The sequence below is a fragment of the Temnothorax nylanderi genome, unplaced genomic scaffold (assembly GCF_030848795.1).
Source record: "Temnothorax nylanderi isolate EJ_2023f unplaced genomic scaffold, tnyl_v1.0 TNYL_tig0412_pilon, whole genome shotgun sequence".
Taxonomy (NCBI): Eukaryota; Metazoa; Arthropoda; class Insecta; order Hymenoptera; family Formicidae; genus Temnothorax; species Temnothorax nylanderi.
In genome coordinates this window covers 150,025-167,020 of record NW_027249474.1, presented here as the reverse complement: position 1 = coordinate 167,020, position 16,996 = coordinate 150,025, and the positions used below count along the sequence as shown (strand labels likewise).

Below are 16,996 nucleotides of genomic sequence, written 5' to 3'. Positions count from 1 at the left end.
ACGTGACAATGATGCGAGCGTGCGCATGATATGATAGCGGCCGCGCTTTCTGACATCACTGACGCGCAACTGCAGTCACTAATTAAGTACAGCTAAAGTTGCAAGAAGTAGCACGTCATTTTTATAGGACAGTTTAGTAATAGCATCTGCTGTCAAAAAATATAATCAAGAGCTTGGAGGAAAGTGGAGCATTTTTTATAGACATAATGAAATAAATAAAAACTTAAAATTTTAGATATCATTATGTAATAGGATTTTCGTTAACAATTTTAGAAAAGTAATTATGTCACATATAAAGTAAGAATGTACACATTTGAAATACATGAGATATATTTCGGTTAAACAGACATTAGACAATAGTTAGAGTATAAAAATCTATCTACGAATTGAGGTTTTTTCCTGAAATCAAATAAATAAAATATACATTTTTATAATAAGATACTACTATATTTATTAGATATCCCAAAATAGTAGTCGATACATAAAAACATTATTTTCAAAATTTTGGGTTTTTTCCACTTCCGCACCACTGTGCGGCGCCTCGCTTCTATATTACGATATGCGATACTTGTTTGTAAATTCAAGCAGCCGAAATTCTAGCGGACGTCGGCGCTTGCCTTTGTAGCGCGAGACTTCGCTGGAAGCGACTATCAGTTTTATACACCGCCATTATATTTTTTCTCTGGCAACTTCTCCGTTCTGCAACCGTCTGAAGCGTCATTGAATTCAGTCTCGCCGTGGCCGTACGTGAGCGTGCAACGTGTTTCGTTTATATACATTTTTTATAATTATATTAAGTATTTGTTTGTTTGTTTTTTTTTGTTTGTGATGCCTCCTCTAGAAATTGTGCGAGGCCGTGTAAAAGTGGGTGATTATAACGAATCAAACGACTCTGCCAGTGATCAGGATCAGGGTGAGTGGCCCGCTGCTCCGCCTGCTCCCGAACCCCGCGTCAGCCACCCGCCATAGGACGCGGGCGGGCGCTGCTGAACCCTATCTGGCCACTTGGTATCGGACGCGGGCGGGTGGACGTGTACGTGGATCACCGCGCGGCCCTCGGACGCGGGCGGGCACAGTTTTACACCGCGACCCTCGCGCAGGGTCGCGCGTATGTTCCAACGGAGGAGGACGATAGATTAGCGGATGAACTTTTGTTTGACGTGGATCGAGTCCTGCATATCGCGGTTCCTCCTCCTGCCGTCAACCGCTGCCCTGGTGCCCAGAATCCGCGGGAGGCTTTACTGGCTATGTTGCGACGAATGCAGGGCCGCGGCCATGGGGCCCCCCCTCGCCAAAATTAAAAAGGTAAGACCGCTAACGCGACCGCCACGCGGACCCTCCGGACCCCCACGCGGACCCGCGGCGCGACGCGCACCGAACCCCGCGGACCCCCACGCGGACCCGCGGCGCGACCACGAACGCGAACGCGGACCCCCCGCGCGGACCCGCGGCGCGGGTGAGTCATCCCGGTGAGTCATCCCGGTGAAACCAGAGGTTATGCGTTATGCAAAAATTTATCCCGGTAAGTCATCCCGGTGAGTCATCCCGGTGAGTCATCCAGGTGAGTCATCCCGGTGAGTCATCCAGGTGAGTCATCCAGGTGAGTCATCCCGGTGAGTCATCCAGGTGAGTCATACATGTGGTATGCCAAGGTCACCTCCCCCCCTCCCCCTTCCTCGCGAAATTTGATACCCCTGTGTAACCCGATAGCCCCCTCCCCCTCACCCCCGCGAAATCCGATACCCTTGTGTAACCCGATACCCCCCCTCCCCCTCATCCCCCGCGAAACCCGATACCTTGTGTAACCCGATACCCCCCCTCCCGTTCACCCTTCGCGAAACCCGATACCCTTGTGTAACCCGATACCCCGCCCCCTCCCCCTCCCCCTCACCCCCGCGAAACCCGATACCCCCCTCCCTCACCCCCCTCATTGCCCACGGGTCCGTACGCCCTTATATTAACTACTAGCACGTGTCTGTTGTTTGTCAAAATGATGGCCAATCGTTAACAGATTCGTTAAACGTAAGCAGTATGTAAAATTGAATATTTAATTATATATGTAAATAAATAATCAATTATCTAATTTTAAAAATTAGTTAGAAACTTGTTTTGACGAAATTCATCCTAAAAATAACACTTAAAACGATATTTTTTAGTGTCCGGATACTGGTACATTAAAAGTATCAGTGGTCCCAATCGCTGGACGCATGTGCGAACACAACTTGTCAAAAAATAAGAGGTTAGTGTCATGCAGTGTCGCCTGTTGTAATCAATAGATTTGTGCGGTAAGTGTAATAATTACATGTTTTTAAAGACATTTAATTGCATGTGAGACCTTTTAAAACTACTCTGTAAATATCTGAATCAGTGAAAAGTCACTGAAATAACATACTTTACACTGATATCAGTGATTAGTCATTGAACGCATCAGTGACTATTCACTGACATCAGTCTAAACTGTCTAAAATATGCCACTTCAGTTACTTTTCACTGATTCAGATTTAGAAAGTACTCATCGACAATTTATCTTCATTTACAAATGTAAAAATTTGAAATAAGTTAATTATTAATTCATAATAGCTATTGTTACCATAATCAAAGTCAAAATTTATTTTTCATTACCTCATTGAGCTTAACTGGATTTTTTATGTCAGTAAAAGAGGCTTTTCGGTGACGAAGGAACAATTAAACTTTAACTAATTATATTATTTTGCTTAATTATTTGGTTTTTTATCTGCCTGTTCACTGTAGTTAAGAACTTTATTTAACTTGTAAGTTAAATGCTCTATATCATGCAATTGACAAGAATAAAATATCATTAAATATATAAACATCAATTTAGAACTGTTTTTTGTCATTAAATATCTATAACAATATTTTTCATCAACATGCTAATTTTCTAATTGGTCGGACACTGGGACAAAGTTATGTCCGGATACTAGGCCATAACCTATTTTAGCTGGTACATTGACATGCTCCATTACTTATGTAAATATTTAATTAATAATTGATATATGTGAGTTGAAATAATTTTTCCCTGTTTAAGAGAATCTTAAGTTTTCGAATAAATACAAATTATTTATATTAAATATCTTTCTAATATTATAAATTGTATTATTTGTGACGAATTATGCTTAAACGTCCGGCCACTGGAACATTTACCTTATCTCACAAACCATTTTTTGAAAATTGCAAAGTCACTGCTAAATTGCTCTTGAAGATTTTTTAATTTTTCTTCCACTATTCTGGTCTGGAACTTGAGATACCAGGTGCTTTCCATTTACATCAAAACTCAGATAATTCTCACTTGTGACGTCGTTCTATACTTTTTGGCAATTAATGAATAATAAAGACAGAATAATGTCACAAGTGAGAATTATCTGAGTTTTGATGTAAATGGAAAGCATCTACTGTATTTCATCCGCCTTAAGGTGCGTGTCCACCTGCGAGTAAAACTCTCGAGAGTAGCTCTCGAGAGTTATTCTGACACTGTCCATTTGAGAGTAATTTTTCTGACATTGTACTCTCGCGAGCATCTCGCGAGATTACGGAGAGTATTCTTTCGGAGAGTTCTCTCAAAACCGTGTCCACTTAAGTACTTTTTCTTTAGTCGATGTCTGAGAGTAGTGACATGATGTCGTCGAAAAGAAAACTTGCGGCTGCTATAGTGGCTAGTATTATTATAAAAAAAAAAAGTGTTAAGTAACAAAAAGACCTGCTGGGTCAAACAATGGATTGACCGCAGGTGTATATTTGGTGCCGGATCTGCTCTAATTAGAGAGCTTAGAATTGAAGACTCCCAACAATTTAGAAATTTCTGCAGATTGACAAGTTGTGAAGTAGAGTATATCATAGAATCCATTGGACCGGCTATTTACAAAAAGGATACTGTACTTAGGAAAGCTATATCCGTACATGATCGGGTCATGGTAACGCTGAGATTTCTGGCATCTGGTAAGTAACTAATTTTTCACAAAACAGTATTTTAATATCATAAGTAAAATTTCGAAATTTATAAAACATTCTGTTTCGAATAACTACACTTTGCAAGTTTCAAATATAAATCGGATATCGAGAGTATTTTAACCCTTCGAGGCCACACTGGGTGGCGACCACCCAATGTGGCCGGGGCGTATTTAAAAAAGATGTGTGGCCTCGGAGGGTTAATTTAAAATATTTGATTAAATTTTACAATCTGAAAATGCTAAAAATAAAACCCGTAATAGGTTTATAATTTTTTTTCTTGAAAGGCGATTCATATGGCAGCCTGCAGTATCTTTTTCGAATACCAGTATGTACCATAGGCAGGATAGTGAAGGAAGTTTGTCCAGCAATTTATAGAGCTTTGAAGATTAAATATTTAAAGGTGAAATCATGTAATCAGTTTATATTTTAACAACTTTTATTAGTAGCACGAAAAGCGATAGGTTAACAAAAATGATTTTTAGAAACGTGGTGCGCATTATGCAAAATAGAACATTTTTTTCGTAGATAAGGTATTGATAATGATAACTGAAACTAAAAACTTACTTTTCTATAACGGAACTAAATTAAACTATAGTAGAGAAAAATAAAATAAACGCAATATATTGGCACTGCAACAATATATAAGTACTCTTTTTTTTATAATTTTACAATTGTGCGTACTGCAAATTTACAAAGTAGTTCTGTGTGTTTTGCAAAGCTTTAACTAATTGTAAATCTTCAGTTGATTGTAAATCTTCAGTTGATTGTAAATCTTTAGCTAATTGTAAATTTTCAGCTGATAAATCTTTAGCTTGTGGGTTTATTGGCGCAAATATAGTCTGTTCTGGCCATGTTGATGAAGCATTCGTCGGGCAAGGAGAAGCAGCAATACTTGCAGAAGAGCCATATAATAACAAATCATCTTCATCAGCTATTCGAGCAATAGCTTTACGAATTTCACTTTTTAGCTTTCTTTTTAAAACTTCCGATCGCAAACTACGTAGCTCTTGGGCAACGTATTCGCCAAAGACGTCATATTCGTCTGGTTCTTTCTTCAAAACTTTCAATGCAGCTTCAAGAGCATTCTCTTCATGTTCAATTTCATACTTTCTTTTGGAAGATCTATTCGATTTTTTCTTAATATCTCCATCTTTTTTTGTTTCTATTTCGTCTTCTTTTGGCTCACCGGATGCGCTGATATTTTCGCTTTCCGATATTTCAGAAATCTCCTCTGTAGATTTATCCGAAGAAGTTATCTCCTAAAAATTAAAAGTACTATTGTTTTTAAATGAATAGACCTAATAATGCTACTAAGAAATTTTTCTGCTTTTTATTTCATATTTTGCTTAAAAGAAGCAAAAAATATAAATAACTTTCTTTCGATTTCTTAATGTAGAAAGAGACACTGTGAGAATAAAATTATAATTATTTCAGTTTCCTGAAGCTGTTGAGAAGTGGTTAAAGATAGCTGAAGAGTTCGAGAGTCGCTGGAATTTCCCTCATTGCGTTGGCAGTTTGGACGGAAAACATATTATAATTCAAGCACCGAATAATACTGGAAGTCACTACTATAATTACAAAGGAGCTCATAGCATTGTTTTGATGGCGGTTGTCGATGCAAACTACAAATTTGTATATATTGATGTTGGATGTAACGGACGAATTTCTGACGGTGGCGTATTTTCTAATTGTTCACTATATAATGGATTAACACAAAATACTATCCGTTTGCCTGACCCAAGACCTCTTCCTGGCAGAGAAATGTCAGTTCCTTACTGTTTTGTAGCTGACGATGCCTTTGCCATGAAAACCTATATTTTAAAACCTTATCCCTTTCGTGATCAACCAGCGCCAAATCGTATTTTTAATTACCGTTTATCTAGAGCACGTAGGATAGTAGAAAATGCTTTTGGAATCATAGCAAACAAATTTCGAGTTCTTAGAAAACCTATGCTCCTTAATCCCGAGCGAGTAAGAGACGTAGTAATGGCAATCTGTGTTCTTCATAATTTTTTGTTGTCGGAAAACAATTCTAACTATTTAATCATAGGTCTGATTGATGTAGAAGATCAAGAAACTCACGAAATAACACAAGGCAATTGGCGTATCGAAACTCATTGTGAGAATTCATTTTTTTCATTAGAAAGAGGAACAAGGCACAACTACAGCGTTTCACAAAAGGATGTGAGAGATAAATTCAAAAATTACTTTATGACTACTAGAGGTGAAGTCTTATGGCAATACAAACATATTGCAATTTGAATATAGAAGTTTGAAGTTATTCAATAAATTGTTTACCAAATTTGACTGCGTGGAAGAACCAGATAAAAACGGAATTAAAAATTTTAATCCGTTGAAATAAGGCCATTTACTAAAGTACATCTCGTCAGTCCCACTTCCGCTTTTGGTTTGTTTAATTTTCTTTAATTCTTGCGACACCTAAAACCACCATAAAAAAGTTGTACTATTCGACTATATGACTGTTATTAAAATATTTCTTTGTAAGAACATAAAGCATTGCCATGCTATAATCAATTAGTGCGATATCATTATTTAGTTTGCGAAATACCTTAATGTTAAATTTTTGTATGTAAATATTTAATAATTTTTTTTTTTTTTTAATGTACTTAATTCGCGACGTAAAAATGCAATTTAATTTCAACATTGTAAAACGTGTAAACTATGTAAAACCTACTAAAATGTAATAAATAATTATTGACTATAAGTATGTAATTGGAGAATGTATATAAAAATATTCACCTGATTTCTTAAATTGTGAATTTTTCTTTGCACTTCTTTTGCAGAACATGCAAATTTTTTACCGAGATCTTTCAAGATTAAATTTTTTTATTTCTGTCACGATAGTCATGAAGTTTCGTATTCCACAATATTTCATGACTTTCGTATTGTTGAATAAGTTTTTTAGTGTCGTCAGAGGACCAAATTTTTGCCATCTCGGTTTTTATGACTGATCTATACAATCGGATTGTCGACCGCCTTTGTCCATAGGACTCAGTAGCGCCCCAAAAATGGACGGCTACCACTTTATTCGGCAATTTGCCGCCGAGCAAATTGTATTCAAATACAATTCATACAGCAAACGTAACGGGAATGCGTAGAGCACCACCACGCATGCGCGAATATCGAGCGTGTAAAAATGGCGGCCTAATTGGGTACGTCGCCAGAACTGCGTTCCAAAACTCACCCTGGTCAACCAAAATGCTATAGTGTACGTGAACTATAGATCCAATTTACCTAGAGTGAACCCTGGCCTATCAGCAATCCAGTTACATAGATCAGTGGTTTTTACCCTTGGTTAAATTGCGCGTCAAACGCGCGCGTTTGAAAAAAGCACGCATTTGATTGGTGTAATCTATGGAGACGCATGTTTGACGCGCGGAAACGCGTGGAAACCAGGGGTTGCTCTCAACACGCAGCTCTCAAAATACGAACAGCGTTCGAGTTTGGCGAGCTGATCTCCGAGAGTAAAATAACGTCGTGTCGATTTGCGAGTAGGTCTTGACAAGTTCGCTCGCCGAGAGCTGCGATTAATTCTCCGTTAGGTACTCTCAGGAGTATGTCCATTTGCGAGAATCAATCTCGAGAGCTACTCTCGAGAGTTTTACTCGCAGGTGGACACGCACCTTTAGACGATGGAGCAGAGATGAGATTTAAATTGGAGCTCTGCAAAAAGATCAAGGTTAAGTAACAGTACTAGCAGAGAGAAGGATGAGAGGCGCAATGACGGCGATTTTCTTGGGACGCTTTTGCTAGGCCGTACAGTAGCGCCACACATCCACTTTCAGGGGATCGATCATGTATCTTTTCCCATAGGACGGAACGTGAAAAGTGAAAAGTTTATCTCTTTCTATTCAACACCAATAGAAAGAGATAGTTACATGAAACTTTTCACGTTTCCGCTCTAGGCAAAAAGTTACATGATCGCTACCCAGGAATTGGAACTACTGAGTCACGTCCACTTTTCAATACTGTCGATCAATTTGGTTCATGTCCGTGCTATATACATCCACTTTTCGATATTGTCGGTCTTTGGTGGTTCGTGTCCGTGTTAATGGTTCATGTTCGAACTACTCAGCTGGAGGGGGTACGCTGGCCGCAGCGGCCGCGCACGGCACGCACACACACCAACGCAAGCCTTTCTGTCCGTGTACGCTCGGCGCTCGGCAAGCTTCGAGCCAGTTCGAGCGGAGAGAAGCACAGACATACGATCTGCTGTCACCTTCTATGACATAGTTGCTTAGCACGCTTTAGCCGGCTATTGCCACGCATTTCGGATATCGCGTCTTGTGTCTCACCGAGCACCGAGTCTCGAGTTGGCAAATTGACGATGTATTATTCCGTTACATTTATGTTTACATTTACGAATTTTAATTTTTATGTTTATAAATATTTATTTAATTATATTTACAATTTGTGTGTATATATATATATATATATACAAATTGTAAATATATATGTGTATATATATATATTTGAAATTTATAAATATAAAAATTGCAAATATAATTAAATAAGTATTAATAAACATAAAAATTAAAAATTAAAGTAGGGGAAACCGGGGCTAAAAGGTCAGTTTTTTTTCGGTGCCGATTTTTAACAAGAAAATAAATAATTTTAGTTAAATGTGGTATACCACTGTAAAGAGTGAACCTTTAGCTACAAAATTTATATAGGAAATTTTTATCTATGTTGCTTTGTTTAACCGGTATAGAGCAAAAACGACAACGGTGAAAAAATTGAAATCTCAAAAAAGCCGGGGTTGAACCGCCACCCCCCGGGGCTAATCCGCCACACTGCATTTTCAATACATATATGTACATCTAATCCTGAAAAATGATAGGATACATCTTAATAATTGTTTTTTAAGAAAAAAATATAAAAATTTATTTAAAATTTTTATGCGAAACATTATTAAAAAATAATTGTTTTACCTATTCCATAAAACAATTTAGGCACGTGAATACAGAGGTTAACCAAATCGTAAACTCCCCAACGGCACGTCATATTGTCAACGCGGGCAACCACGGGGAACACGCGTGACGGCGTTCCGGTGCCATAGGATCAGCGCGGACCCTCGAGCAACCTAACCAAGCCGCGTTTCTCGCGGGGGAGCGATAAATAGCGACAGGGGGGTTAGAAAAGCTCGCGGTGGAGCGCGACCATTTTACCGACTCGACGGCGTCCTCGCGCCGATTCCTCGACGCGCCGACGACGACGACGACGACGACGGCCAAGACCACCACGACGACGACGATGACGACGACGACGACGACGACGACGATGACCACCACGACGACGACGACGACGACGACGACGACGATGACCACCACCGACACCACCACCACTACAACGCCGGCGACAATGACGCCGAGACGATGCGGCAAACGCTGGACGATGCGGTCGCACGCGCGACTGTCACTGACACAACGACCAACAACGACGATCTACCGCGCGCGCGGCATGTCAACTCTCGCGCGGAAATCGCGGGATCTCAGAGCCGTGCCGTGCCTCGCCGTACCTCGCCGACGTGCCGTGAGCGCGAGCGATCTCAAAAACAACGGTCCGCCATCTTTTCGGTCGGCCAAAACACCCGTTTTGCGACGATACGTGCGTACTATTTCCCTCCTATACAAACTGACGCACGTGCAAGAGAAGACAGAATCACGCTCAAGGGAAACCTAACCTGAAATCGGCGAATTCGCCGTGAGCTGAAGTCGTGCGCCCGGCGCGCCACAGTGACTGACCAGCCCCGGGTGCTTACTGACTGATTAGCCCCAAACACAAGTTTCAGGTTTGATCGCCCACGAAATATTAGACATCAACGATAATGAAAAAACTACACTGGATTCGTGTTCAGCATGCATTACTCTTTATAATCACGTACCTCGAGATTTGGAGAGCAAATATTACAAAATTTCCACGCGCAGAAAATTTCACTTTCACCTTCCGAAAACACGTTTGCCCTCGTAAAAATCATAACACGGCAGGTAACCTGCCGAAACTCCGTTGGTCACATGGGTACCATAAGCAGCGTTTACAATGTTAATAGCGAGTTCGCACAATATACAGGTTCCGAGATATTTGATTTGACGCTTCAACCCCGTTGACCTTTTAGCCCCGGTCTCCCCTAATTTAAATCGACCGTGACTGGCAATATATAACGTCTTTTCCGATATGAACATAGAAAAACTGTGAGCCAACTTGGTTTGTCGGATTCACACAGTACTTTCCTTCGGCTCAATCGAGACATTATTAATTTCGACCATGGCTTTTGGTATGTTCATATCGGAAAAGACGTTATATATTGCCAGTCACGGTCGATTTAAATTACTTTAATTGTTATTCTATATACTGGCGAAAGAAATTTATTATTCTGTTTATAAAAATTAAAATTAAAATTGTAAGTCTAATGTATAAATAGAAATCCCCATTCTTGGCCAATTTTTTATCTGAAAAAAAGTCCTACATTAAAAACATTAACTTTAGCATAGTATAGGATAATATTTAAATTTAATATTTAAATGCATAATAATAATTAAATATTAACTATCGAGAAAAAAATTGTAGTTTATAGTGTTCTTTTTACTCTTATTAAATTTATAATTTTAGCTATGCATGTTTAAACGCCCAAGTCACGAGCGCCAAAAGAGAGATATTGAATTAAAATAGAAACAATTTATTAAACAAACAATACACACGGTTAACGTTTCGATTGTACTTATTATAGTCTTCTTTGGAACGGATTACTATGAAAGAAGAAAATAAATATCAAAAAACATGATAACGTTAACGTAAAACTAAAACTAAAACATAAAACAATATTCTAATAATATAAATAAAATAAACAATCTATATATAATTGAATCACAAATATAAAAACGCCAGAATAATCGAATAAAACCATGACAACATAAAATTATTTATATTGAGAAGCGGTAATTTCTTCCGTCAGAAAGAAAATGTAAAAAATTGTTTTAAGGGGATATTCTGGTTTGAAAAGTCGTAAAGAAAGGTATTTTTCAGGAATTTTTTGTAGGGAAACGAAAAAAGCGAACAACTGTACATGTTTATTTATAGCCTTATTTTGAGAATATATTTTTATTTTTAAGTAATAAAAATGTTCTTCTTTTTTATGTTATATCCTGGTCACTAGAAGGTATAAATGACAGACGGTGTAAATAATTCTAGCTGTTCTAGGTATTTGAAACGCAAAAACCAAAAATTTTCTTATTCAGGAGAAGTGTGGCTATCGTCTGAACTGGAACTAAACTAATATTTCCATTCTGGCGGCCTTTTATTAAAAATATTATAATTTTTTTCAAACTTTTGTTAGTATTTTATTAAAAGAAAAAAAATTAATAAACGTATAATGTTTATTCTAATTCAGACGATAATCACACTTCTTCTGAATAAGAAAAACTTTTTTTCTTTTTGCGTTTCTGATACCTAGAACAGTTAGAATCATTTACATCGTCTGTCATTTACACCTTCTAGTGACCAGGATATAACATAAAAAAGAAGAGCATTTTTGTTACTTAAAAAATAAAAATATTGTTGCGCTCGCCGCGTCACTCGTTCACACACACTTCTCACTGACTCGCTCGCACTCCCGACGCTCGCGGAAATAAGGAAACTGCAGTTATAACAAGAATTATCTCAATGTTTATTATAACGTCGCGATACAAGAGAGCGTGGACACACGTCCGTTCGGTCCAGCAGCTCAAGAACAAATCATCAGCTGTTTCATTAAATCAATAAATCAATCAAAGAGTCCCGTTGTCAAGGGACGTGCTTCGGCTTGAAGCTATTCGAGCAAAGTTCAGGCTTCTCGTGAGCGAAGTTCCGCGCGCAACGGGTGTTCCATCACGGGTGCAACACTGCCCCCCTTTTTCCTAGATTGTCGTCCCGACAATCCACAGAAGGGCAGTGCCCCGATACACGACTTCCCGGGCACCAGGCTGGCCCCTTGTTCTACCCCGGGCTGCTGCCACAGGTTAACGAACTGCCCTCTCCTGGTCCCTCGCCGTAAAACACCTCGAGGTAGGCTTCGCTTTTTTCAGCTTCCCGGGAAAGAGCTGGCCAGACTCCTCCCCTCCGACACCAGGGCGAACCATCCTCTTCTGCGGGAACATCCCCCAACGTTACCGCTCTTCCTCGAAATCTTCGGACAAGGGGGGGGAAACTTCCCGTGGACCCTGCGCCCCGCAGGGCTCCCCAGGTCCCCGCCCGGCATTTGCCCTACGGCCCACGGAAAAACCACGGGTCAAAAACCGTGGGCAGGCGGCTTCTTTTAAGGAGCCGAGACTTTCTTCGGTTGGATGACGAACCGCTTCGGATTCCTTAGAAAGCTCCTCTTATTTACCAGGAACAAAGACTTTCCTTCAACAAAAACAGTAACATAACTCGCAGTAACATTGCTAAAACGATTAAGCTTCTATAGAAAATAAAAAAAGTCTAATTTTTCTCATAACTGGGGCACTCAGAACGGAAATGCCCCGTCTCTCCGCAGGACCAACACTCCCCGCGATTGGTCCTGGAACCTCCTCGAGGCGCGCTGTCCTTTCCACCCTCCTCCTCCTTCTCTTCTCCCACCTTCCCTTCCGAGTTTCGCGTAATGCGTCTTTCTTTTTTTTCAAAACCCCTCTCACTTCCAAAATTTTCCCCGTGAATGGCCTTTACAGCTTTCGCCCTTTCTACCGCTAACTTTAAGGAGGTAATTCCCTCCAATTGGAGAGTCCTCCTCAGAAAGCCGTCAGATATCGCAGAAACAAATTGCGCGCACGCAATCTTATCTCGAACCGAAAAAGAACACTCGGGGTAAGCTAATCGCGACAGTCTTTCTAATTCCGCGCCAAGAGAAGCCAAATCTTCTCTATTTCTCTGCTTTCGGCCCGTAAATTGCGTATAAAAGTTTTGCGACAAACCCCCCTCGCCGAAACGCAACTCCAATTTTGATTTTAGTTCTTCGAAACATAAATTCTCTAAATTTTCGACCGACTCTAATACCGTCCGCGCTTTTCCCCTAAGACTCGCGGCCAACGCAACGGATTTTGACGCGTCGTCCCAATTATTCGCACGCGCGATGAGAAGAAATTGGGAGAGGAATTCTCGCAGCGGCGTCGAGCCGTCGAACGTGTCGGGCTTCAACTTGAAGCCCAATTCCGTACGCGCACAACTTCCACGCGTTTCTTCCGCGGCGGCTCGCGCTCTCGCGTCTACGAAATCTACACGCGTCACTTCCGCGACCGCGGCGGCCCGCGCTCCCGTATCTCCGGTCGCGTTAAATAAGGAACTTAGCTGCGGGAGTTCTCGACGCTGTGGCTCCGCTTCCCGCTGTCGCAGCAACGCCGCATAATCCTCACGCATCTGGCGGATCTCCTGCATCATCGCCTGCAGTGTCACCACTTCCGCTGAGAGCTGAGGGGCGCTCGAGCCGGGTCGTATCTCCGTCTCTGTCTCGAGCCGTGGAGCTCTCGGCCTCGGGGTTCCCATCCGCGCTCTCTTTCTCGTCGCGGGTGCTGTCAATGGCTCGTCGGTACTCGTCATTTAGTTCCGCTCGTCCGCTCGTCAGATCCGTCCGAACAGTACGATCCGTGTGATCCGTGCGATCCCGGACGAGCCCCCAAAATGTTGCGCTCGCCGCGTCACTCGTTCACACACACTTCTCACTGACTCGCTCGCACTCCCGACGCTCGCGGAAATAAGGACACACTGCAGTTATAACAAGAATTATCTCAATGTTTATTATAACGTCGCGATACAAGAGAGCGTGGACACACGTCCGTTCGGTCCAGCAGCTCAAGAACAAATCATCAGCTGTTTCATTAAATCAATAAATCAATCAAAGAGTCCCGTTGTCAAGGGACGTGCTTTGGCTTGAAGCTATTCGAGCAAAGTTCAGGCTTCTCGTGAGCGAAGTTCCGCGCGCAACGGGTGTTCCATCACGGGTGCAACAATATATTCTCAAAATAAGGTTAAAAGAACATGAAAAGTTTAACGTTATTCGCTTTCTACGTTTTCCTACAAAAAATTCCTCTTCCAATTTTTACGACCTTTCAAATCAGAATACTCCCTTAATTTATTTTATTTGTTATTAATATATTGTTGTTAATTGCATATAAGTGTTAGAAAGCATATGGTACAAAATAGTTTCAATATTTAAATTATTGTAATAATAAAGAAATCAATTATTTACATTTTCTTCTGTGTATAATGTATTCTTTGTATTATTATTGCAGACAAGTTCCTTTGCACGTTTACATTTATTTTGCAGATTTTTTACAAGCTTATCTTTCACAAGTGTGATATGTCAAATACAGACAAAATTTTTGCACGCTTATCTGTTATAAGCGTGATGTCAAATGCAAGATTTTCATAATCAAACGTTTAATATTTTCAACATTTTTATACAAACAGGGGACCAGCAATATCATCCGCAGCATGTAGCCTCATTAGGCCAGTCAATTTACGATTTTAAATCGAATTTGAATTCGGAAGTTTAATATTTATGTGCCATTTGATATAGTAAATTGGAGGTGGCTAATTTCTAATATTATAATTTTTTATTATATAAATGATTACAATTATAATGCTTACTACGGCTACAATTATGGTCGCGGAACCTACGAGATATACAATATTCTAGTTGACTTCCGTTTCCGGTTGGTTAGGTGTGAGATGACGTATTTTGTGTGTGAAAAGCGGAGTGCGAGTGTGAGAGGTAGAGCGAGAGAGAGAGAATGTGACGAGCGAGGGGAGAGAACAGAGAGTGAGAGGGAAGGTGTGAGAGTGGAGGAAGCGCGGAGGGTTCAGAGAGAGAGCCCTCGGAGGCAGAGGAGAAACAAGAAGGTTGAGGTTAGAGAGGCAAACGTAGAAGGGGAAGAGTATAGAGCGCTAGGGTAAAGAGCTAGGGAATTCTGGGGAGTTCGGGAATAGCGCGGGCAAGCAGTACGGCCATAGAGTAGGAGGCTAGGAGATGGTACAGTTCGCGGATAAATTAGGGAAAGAGAGACGTGGTAGTACGGGGAATATAGACGAGCTTTTCAAGAGGAAAAGGGATACAATGGAGAAGGAAGAAGGAGCGGTTGGGAAAGGAAAAGGAAGCGAGGACTTTTTTAAGAAAAGCAGGAAGGTTGAGAGGACGCCACCAGGGGGGGGAAGATATGGATACGAAAGGGTTGCTGAGAGAATTAGGAGAGGAGCTGAGGGAGGGGTTAAGGGGGGTGAGAGAGGAATTAAGAGAGGTGGCGAAGGGGCAGAGGGAGGCAATGGTGGAAGAAGTAAAGAAGATAAGGAACGAGTTAAGGGCGAGAGAGGAGAAATGGAGCAGGGAGAGAGAGGAGTTTAAGAATAGAATAGAAGATTTGGAACAAAAATTGGAGGGGATGAAGATGGAGTTAAAGGAGGGAGGTCACGCTGGAGGAAAAGGTGCAAAAGGAGGCGGAGGAGGGAGAAGGGAGGAGGGGAGGGGGGAGTCTGATTGGAAGGAGAGGGTGGAAAGGCTGGAAAGGAGGTGTGAAGTGAAGGAGAGGGGAGAAAGGAAGAGAAACATTTTGATAAAAGGAGTAAAAGAGGATGCGGGAGGAATAAAGGGGGGAATAGAGGAGGTGATGAAAAAGATAGGAGTGGAGGTTAAGATAGAGAAAATTAGAAAAATAGATGCGGGAAGGAGAGAGAAGGGAGGTATGGCAGTGGTAAGAGTAGGAAGTGAGGAAGAGAAGTCAAGAATAATGAGAAATGGGTGGAAATTGAGAGATTAAAGTACTTGGATAGAGGAAGATTTGACATGGGAAGAAAGGAGGATAAAATGGAGGGTAAATCAAATTGCATGGAAGGCAAGAAAAGAGGGTAAAAGGGTACGGATACAGAGATGGTAGATTCATCCGCTTACAGCATACGCACACAGGCGAGCAGCTGTGTACGTGTGCGCTCGGCGTTCGGCCGGCTTTGGAGCGCGCTCGGCCGGCTTCGGGCGCCGTCGCCAGCCGCCGCGACCGCGCCGCCGCACCGCGAGAATCATGCCTATACGTGTATATTATATCTCGCCGCTTATATGTCCCTTTTCGTACTTAAAAATGAAATGGAAATATATTTTATACATAAAAGATATTAAGTTAAAGAAATGAAGAACAGAAAGAAATAAAAATAATAAATAATAATAGAAATCCACTCTTGCTTACAGGTCGCCCAGAAATACCGCTTTCGAACCTTCTCCAGAGTTTTATTCACACCAAAATGCCCTCCAGACGGAGAGTCATGCAATTCCTCTAGAATTCCTTTAACAAATTTCCGTGGGACGATGAGTTGGAGAAAACTAGACTTAAGGTTTGGAGCTTCCCATCTTTTATAAAGTGTACCCTCTTTCAGGATCAGGGCATCCCAATATGACCAGTAAATCTGAGCAGAGATATCTTCTGCAGCCAACTCAGCGCGTGGTGGGCGAACACCAGCCTCCTTCCCACGGAGTATAATTAAAATGCTTGGATCCGCCCTTTGCTCAAAACGCCATTCTGAGAGATCTTCCGCTGCTAATACAATCCGAGCGACATCACTCCCCTTCGCCATGGAGTTCTTCCTTTCTACTCTGGCACAATACTCACAGCCGGACGACTCGCATGTACGCCTTGACAATCCGTCGGCGTTCCCGTGAGAAAGTTCTTTTCTGTAGGTTATTACAAAACGACATTGCTGGAGCCTTTCCAGCCACCGAGCCAGCTGTCTATCCAAATCCCTGAAAGACATAAGCCAACGCAAAGACATATGATCCGTACGGATAAAAAATTCACATCCGAAAAGATAATGGCGAAAAAACTTAACAGAATCTACAATTGCTGAGAGTTCTCGTCGAGTTATACAATAGTTCCGTTCAGCTTTATTCAGCACGCGACTAAAATACGCGATGACCCTTTCCTCCCCATTTTGCTTCTGAGATAGCACTGCGCCAATTCCAATATTGGAGGCATCAGTATCAAGGATAAACTCGCCCTCCCCCTTCGGAAAAGAAAGCACT

At 41.3% G+C, this 16,996-nt stretch overlaps 1 pseudogene; it reads right to left on the bottom strand.

Moving 5' to 3' along the window:
- Positions 1 to 4,631: 4,631 nt before the first annotated feature.
- Positions 4,632 to 7,337, bottom strand: LOC139782433 (uncharacterized; annotated as a pseudogene).
- Positions 7,338 to 16,996: the final 9,659 nt, after the last annotated feature.